The sequence below is a fragment of the Somniosus microcephalus genome, unplaced genomic scaffold, assembly GCF_052327205.1.
Source record: "Somniosus microcephalus isolate GS21.2 unplaced genomic scaffold, FLI_Smic_1.0 unresolved_chr3, whole genome shotgun sequence".
Classification (NCBI taxonomy): domain Eukaryota; kingdom Metazoa; phylum Chordata; class Chondrichthyes; order Squaliformes; family Somniosidae; genus Somniosus; species Somniosus microcephalus.
In genome coordinates this window covers 51417034-51425310 of record NW_028225181.1, presented here as the reverse complement: position 1 = coordinate 51425310, position 8277 = coordinate 51417034, and positions in this window count along the sequence as shown.

The following is an 8277-nucleotide window of genomic DNA, read 5'->3' as shown; positions in this document are numbered from 1 at the left end:
TATATCAGAGAGTGTTACAGTGAGGGGTGCGGGGTATATCAAAGTGTTACAGTGAGAGGTGTGGGTTATATCAGATTGTTACAGTGAGGGGTGTGGGGTATATCCGAGTGTTACAGTGAGGGGTGTGGGGTATATCAGAGTGTTACAGTGAGGGCTGTGGGGTATATCGGAGTGTTACAGTGAGGGGTGTGGGGTATATCAGTGTTACAGTGAGGGGTGTGGGGTATATCAGAGTGTTACAGTGAGGGGTGTGGGGTATATCAGAGTGTTACATTGAGGGGTGTGGGGTATATCAGAGTGTTGCAGTGAGGGGTGTGGGGTATATCAGAGTGTTACAGTGAGGGGTGTGGGGTATATCAGAGTGTCACAGTGAGGGGTGTGGGGTATATCAGAGTGTTACAGTGAGGGGGTGTGGGGTATATCAGAGTGTCACAGTGAGGGGTGTGGGGTATATCAGAGTGTTACAGTGAGGGGTGTGGGGTATATCAGTGTTACAGTGAGGGGTGTGGGGTATATCAGAGTGTTACAGTGAGGGGTGTGGGGTATATCAGTGTGTTACAGTGAGGGGTGTGGGGTATATCAGAGTGTTACAGTGAGGGGTGTGGGGTACATCAGAAATGTTACAGTGAGGGGTGTGGGGTATATCAGAGTGTACAGTGAGGGGTGTGGGGTATATTAGTGTGTTACAGTGAGGGGTGTGGGGTATACTAGATTGTTACAGTGAGGGGTTGTGGGGTATTATCAGTGTTACAGTGAGGCATGTGCGGTATATCAGAGTGTAACTGTGAGAGGCGTGGGTATATCAGAGTGTTACAGTGAGGGGTGTGGGGTATATCAGTGTTTTCTGTGGGGTGTGTGGGGTATATCAGAGTGTAACTGTGAGAGGCGTGGTGTATATCAGAGTGTAACAGTGAGGGGTGTTGGGTATATCAGAGTGTTACAGTGAGGGTGTGGGGTATATCAGAGTGTTACAGTGTGGGGTGTGAGGTATATCAGAGTGTTACAGTGAGGGTGTGGGTATATCAGTGAGTTACAATGAGGGGTGTGAGGTATATCATAGTGTTACAGTGTGGGGTGTGGGCTATATCAGAGTGTTACACTGAGTCTGTGGGGTATATCAGAGTGTTACAATGAGGGTGTGGGGTATATCAGTGTGTTACAGTGAGGGTGTGGCGTATATCAGTGTGTTACAATGAGGGTTGTGAGGTATATCAGTGTGTTACAATGGAGGGTTGTGAGGTATATCAGAGTGTTGCAATGAGGGTTGTGAGGTATATCAGTGTGTTACAGTGAGTGGTGTGGGGGTATATGAGTGTGTTACAGGGAGGGTGTGGGGTATATCAGTGTGTTACTGTGAGGGGTGTGGGGTGGTATCAGTGTGTTACAGTGAGGGGTGTGGGGTATATCAATGTGTTATTGTGAGGGGTGTGGGGTATATCAGTGTGTTACAGTGAGGGGTGTGGGATATATCAGTGTGTAACCGTGAGGGGTGTGGGGTATATCAGTGTTACAGTGAGGGGTGTGGGGTATATCAGAGTGTTACAGTGAGATGTGTGGGGTCTATCTGTGTGTTACAGTGAGGGGTCTGGGGTGTATCAGTGTGTTACAGTGAGGTGTGTGGGGTATATCAGTGTGTTACAGTGAGGTGTGTGGTATTTCAGAGTGTTACAGTGAGGGGTGTGGGGTATATCAGAGTGTTACACTGAGGGGTGTGGGGTATATCAGTGTGTTACAGTGAGGGGTGTGGGGTATATCGGAGTGTTACAGTGAGGCGTGTGGGGTATATCAGTGTTACACTGAGGAATGTGGGGTGTATCAGAGTGTTACAGTGAGGGGTGTGGGGTATATCAGTGTTACAGTGAGGGGTGTGGGGTATATCAGAGTGTTACAGTGATGGGTGTGGGGTATATCAGTGTGTTACAGTGAGGGGTGTGGGATATATCAGAGTGTTACAGTGAGGGGTGTGGGGTATATCAGAGTGTTACAGTGAGGGGTGTCGGTTTTATCAGAGTGTTACAGTGAGGGGTGAGGGGTATATCAGAGTGTTACAGTGATGGGTGTGGGGTATATCAGTGTGTTACAGTGAGGGGTGTGGGGTATATCAGAGTGTTACAGTGAGGGGTGTGGGGTATATTAGATTGTTACAGTGAGGGGTGTGGGGTATATCAGAGTGTTACAGTGAGGGGTGTGGGGTATATTAGATTGTTACAGTGAGGGGTGTGGGGTATATCAGAGTGTTACAGTGAGGGGTGTGGGTTATATCAGAGTGTTACAGTGAGGGGTGTGGGGTATATCAGAGTGTTACAGTGAGGGGTGTGGGGTATATCAGAGTGTTACAGTGAGGGGTGTGGGGTATATCAGAGTGTTACAGTGATGGGTGTGGGGTATATTAGATTGTTACAGTGAGGGGTGTGGGGTATATCAGAGTGTTGCAGTGAGTGGTGTGGGGTATATCAGAGTGTTACAGTGAGGGGTGTGGGGTATATCAGAGTGTTGCAGTGAGGGGTGTGGGGTATATTAGATTGTTACAGTGAGGGGTGTGGGGTATATTAGATTGTTGCAGTGAGTGGTGTGGGGTATATCAGTGTGTTACAGTGAGGGGTGTGGGGTATATCAGTGTTACAGTGAGGGGTGTGGGGTATATCAGTGTTACAGTGAGGGGTGTGGGGTATATCAGAGTGTTACAGTGAGGGGTGTGGGGTATATCAGTGTGTTACAGTGAGGGGTGTGGGGTATATCAGAGTGTTACAGTGAGGGGTGTGGGGTATATCAGTTTTACAGTGAGGGGTGTGGGGTATATCAGAGTGTTACAGTGAGTGGTGTGGGGTATATCGGAGTGTTACAGTGAGGGGTGTGGGGTATATCAGAGTGTTACAGTGAGGGGTGTGGGGTATGTCAGAGTGTTGCAGTGAGTGGTGTGGGGTATATCAGTGTGTTACAGTGAGTGGTGTGGGGTATATCAGAGTGTTACAGTGATGGGTGTGGGGTATATTAGATTGTTACAGTGAGGGGTGTGGGGTATATCAGTGTGTTACAGTGAGTGGTGTGGGGTATATCAGAGTGTTACAGTGATGGGTGTGGGGTATATTAGATTGTTACAGTGAGGGGTGTGGGGTATATCAGAGTGTTACAGTGATGGGTGTGGGGTATATCAGATTGTTACAGTGAGGGGTGTGGGGTATATCAGAGTGTTACAGTGAGGGTGTGGGGTATATCAGAGTGTTACAGTGAAGGGTGTGGGGTATATCAGAGTGTTACAGTGAGGGGTGTGGGGTATATCAGTGTGTTACAGTGAGGGGTGTGGGGTATATCAGAGTGTTACAGTGAAGGGTGTGGGGTATATCAGAGTGTTACAGTGAGGGGTGTGGGGTATATCAGAGTGTTACAGTGAGGGGTGTGGGGTATATCAGAGTGTTACAGTGAAGGGTGTGGGGTATATCAGAGTGTTACAGTGAGGGGTGTGGGGTATCTCAGAGTGTTACAGTGAGGGGTGTGGGGTATATCCGAGCGTTACAGTGAGGGGTGTGGGGTATATCAGAGTGTTACAGTGAGGGGTGTGGAGTATATCAGAGTGTTACAGTGAGGGGTGTGGGGTATATCAGAGTGTTACAGTGAGGGGTGTGGGGTATATCAGTGTGTTACAGTGAGGGGTGTGGGGTATATCAGAGTGTTACAGTGAGGGGTGTGGGGTATATTAGATTGTTACAGTGAGGGGTGTGGGGTATATCAGAGTGTTACAGTGATGGGTGTGGGGTATATTAGATTGTTACAGTGAGGGGTGTGGGGTATATCAGAGTGTTACAGTGAGGGGTGTGGGGTATATCAGTGTGTTACAGTGAGTGGTGTGGGGTATATCAGAGTGTTACAGTGAGGGGTGTGGGGTATATCAGAGTGTTACAGTGAGGGGTGTGGGGTATATCAGAGTGTTACAGTGAGGGGTGTGGGGTATATCAGAGTGTTACAGTGAAGGGTGTGGGGTATATCAGAGTGTTACAGTGAGGGGTGTGGGGTATATCCGAGCGTTACAGTGAGGGGTGTGGGGTATATCAGAGTGTTACAGTGAGGGTTGTGGGGTATATCAGAGTGTAACTGTGAGGGGTGTGGGGTATATCAGAGTGTAACTGTGAGGGGTGTGGGGTATATCAGAGTGTAACTGTGAGGGGTGTGGGGTATATCCGAGCGTTACAGTGAGCGGTGTGGGGTATATCAGAATCACAGAAATCACAGAAACCCCACAGTGCAGATAGAGGCCATTTCGGCCCATCGAGCCTGCACCAACACATATCCCACCCTATCCCCGTAACCCCACGTATTTAATCCCCCCTAACACTAAGGGTCAATTTATCATAGCCAATCAACCTAACCCGCACATCTTTGGACTGTGGGAGGAAACCGGAGCACCCGGAGGAAACCCACGCAAACACGGGGAGAATGTGCAAACTCCACACAGACAGTCACCTGAGGCCGGATTCGAACCCGGGTCCCTGGTGCTGTGAGACAACAGTGCTAACCACTATGCCAGTGTTACTGTGAGGGGTGTGGGGTATAACAGAGTGTTACAGTGACGGGTGTGTGGTATATCAGAGTGTTACAGTGAGGGGTGTGGGGTATATCAGTGTGTTACAGTGAGGGGTGTGGGGTATATCAGAGCGTTACAGTGAGGGTTGTGGGGTATATCAGTGTTACAGTAAGGCATGTGGGGTATAACAGAGTGTTACAGTGAGAGGTGTGGGGTATATCTGAGTGTAACTGTCAGAGGCGTGGTGTATATCAGAGTGTAACAGTGAGGGGTGTTGGTTATATCAGAGTGTTACAGTGAGGGGTTTGGGATATATCAGAGAGTGTTACAGTGAGGGGTGCGGTGTATATCAAAGTGTTACAGTGAGAGGTGTGGGTTATATCAGATTGTTACAGTGAGGGGTGTGGGGTATATCAGTGTTAGAGTGAAGGGTGTGGGATATATCAGAGAGTTTTACAGTGAAGGGTGCGGGGTATATCAGTGTTACAGTGAGGCATGTGGGGTATATCAGAGTGTGACAGTGAGTGGTGTGGGGTATATCAGAGTGTTACTGTGAGGGACGTGGGGTATATCAGAGTGTAACAGTGAGGGGTGTGGGGTATATCAGATTGTTACAGTGAGTGGTGTGGGGTATATCAGAGTGTTACAGTGAGTGTTGTGGGGTATATCAGAACGTAACAGTGAGCGGAGTGGTGTATATCAGTGTGTGACTGTGAGGGGTGTGGGTTATATCAGAGTGTTACAGTGAGGGGTGTGGGATATATCAGAGTGTTATAGTGAGGAGTGTGGGGTATATCAGTGTGTTACAGTGAGGGGTGTGGGGTATATCAGAGTGTTATAGTGAGGAGTGTGGGGTATATCAGTGTGTTACAGTGAGGGGTGTGGGGTATATTATAGTGTTACAGTGAGGGGTGTGGGGTATATCAGTGTGTTATAGTGAGGAGTGTGGGGTATATCAGTGTGTTACAGTGAGGGGTGTGGGGTATATCAGTGTGTTACAGTGAGGGGTGTGGGGTATATCATAGTGTTACAGTGAGGGGTGTGGGGTATATCAGAGTGTTACAGTGAGGGGTGTGGGATATATCAGAGTGTTATAGTGAGGAGTGTGGGGTATATCAGTGTGTTACAGTGAGGGGTGTGAGGTATATCAGTGTGTTACAGTGAGGGGTGTGGGGTATATCATAGTGTTACAGTGAGGGGTGTGGGGTATATCAGAGTGTTACAGTGAGGGGTGTGGGATATATCAGAGTGTTATAGTGAGGAGTGTGGGGTATATCAGTGTGTTACAGTGAGGGGTGTGGGGTATATCATAGTGTTACAGTGAGGGGTGTGGGGTATATCAGTGTGTTACAGTGAGGGGTTTGGGGTATATCAGAGTGTTACAGTGAGAGGTGTGTGGTATATCAGTGTTAAAGTGCGGGATGTGGGGTATATCAGTGTTACAGTGAGGGGTGTGGGATATATCAGAGAGTGTTACAGTGAGGGGTGTGGGGTATATCAGAGTGTTACAGTGAGGGGTGTGGGGTATATCAGAGTGTTACTGTGAGGGGTGTGGGATATATCAGAGTGGTACAGTGATGGGTTTGGCGAATATCAGAGTGTTAAAGTGAGGGGTGTGGGGTATATCAGTGTTACACTGAGGGGTGTGGGGTATATAAATGTGTTACAGTGAGGGGTGTGGTGTATATCTGAGTATTTCAGTGAGGGGTATGGGGTATATCAGAGTGTTACAGTGAGGGGTGTGGGATATATCAGTGTGTTACCGTGAGGGGTGTGGGCTATATCAGTGTGTTACAGTGAGGGGTGTGGGGTATATCAGAGTGTTACAGTGAGGGGTGACGGGTATATTAGTGTGTTACAGTGAGGGATATGGTGTATATCAGAGTGTTACATTGAGGGGTGTGGGGTATATCAGAGTGTTACAGTGACTGGTGTGGGGTATATCAGAGTGTTACAGTGAGAGGTGTGGGGTATATCAGAGTGTTACAGTGAGGGGTGTGGGGTATATCAGTGTGTTACAGTGAGTGGTGTGGGGTATATCAGAGTGTTACAGTGAGGGGTGTGGGGTATATCAGTGTGTTACTGTGCGGGGTGTGGGGTGTATCAGTGTGTTACAGTGAAGGGTGTGGGGTATATCAGTGTGTTATTGTGAGGGGTGTGGGGTATATCAGTGTGTTACAGTGAGGGGTGTGGGATATATCAGTGTGTAACCGTGAGGGGTGTGGGGTATATCAGTGTGTTACAGTGAGGGGTGTGGGGTAAATCAGTGTGTTACAGTGAGGTGTGTGGGGTTTATCAGTGTGTTACTGTGAGGGGTGTGGGGTATATCAGTGTTACAGTGAGGGGTCTGGTGTATATCAGTGCGTTACTGTGAGGGGTGTGGTGTGTATCAGAGTGCTACAGTGAGGTGTGTGGGGTATATCAGTGTGTTACTGTGAGGGGTCTGGGGTATATCAGTGTGTTACAGTGAGGGGTATGGGGTATATCAGTGTTACAGTGAGGGGTGTGGGGTATATCAGAGTGTTACAGTGAGAGGTGTGGGGTATACCTGTGTGTTAAAGTCAGGGGTGTCGGTTATATCAGTGTGTTATAGTGAGGGGTGTGGGGTGTATCAGTGTGGTACAGTGAGGTGTGTTGGGTATATCCGCGTTTTACAGTGAGGGGTGTGGGGTATATCAGTGTGTTACAGTGAGGGGTGTGGTGTATAGCAGAGAGTGTTACTGTGAGGGGTGTGGGATATATCAGAGTGTTACAGTGATCGGTTTGGCGTATATCAGAGTGTTAAATTGAGGGGTGTGGGGTATATCAGTGTTACACTGAGGGGTGTGTGGTATATGAATGTGTTGCAGTGAGGGGTGTGCCGTATATCTGAGTATTTCAGTGAGGGGTATGGGGTATATCAGAGTGTTACAGTGAGGGCTGTGGGATATATCAGTGTGTTACTGTGAGGGGTGTGGTCTATACCAGTGTGTTACAGTGAGGGGTGTGGAGTATATCAGTGTGTTACAGTGAGGGGTGAGGGGTATATCAGAGTGTTACAGAGAGGAGTGAGGGGTATATCAGAGTGTTACAGTGAGGGGTGTGGGGTATATCAGTGTGTTACAGTGAGGGGTGTGGAGTATATCAGTGTGTTACAGTGAGGGGTGAGGGGTATATCAGAGTGTTACACAGAGGAGTGAGGGGTATATCAGAGTGTTACAGGGAGGAGTGTGGGGTCTATCAGAGTGTTACAGTCAGGGGTGACGGGTTTATGAGTGTGTTACAGTGAGGGATATGGGGTATATCAGAGTGTTACATTGAGGGGTGTGGCGTATATCAGTGAGTTACAGTGAGGGGTGTGGGGGATATCAGTTAGTTATAGTGAGGAGAGTGGGGTATATCAGTGTGTTACAGTGAGGGGTGTGGGGTATATCAGAGTGTTACAGTGTGGGGTGTGAGGTATATCAGTGAGTTACAATGAGGGGTGTGAGGTATATCATAGTGTTACAGTGTGGGGTGTGGGCTATATCAGAGTGTTACACTGAGGTCTGTGGGGTATATCAGAGTGTTACAATGAGGGTGTGGGGTATATCAGAGTGTTACAGTGACTGGTGTGGGGTATATCAGTGTGTTACAGTGAGGGGTGTGGCGTATATCAGTGTGTTACAATGAGGGTTGTGAGGTATATCAGTGTGTTACAATGAGGGTTGTGAGGTATATCAGTGTGTTACAGTGAGGGGTGTGGGGTATATGAGTGTGTTACAGGGAGGGGTGTGGGG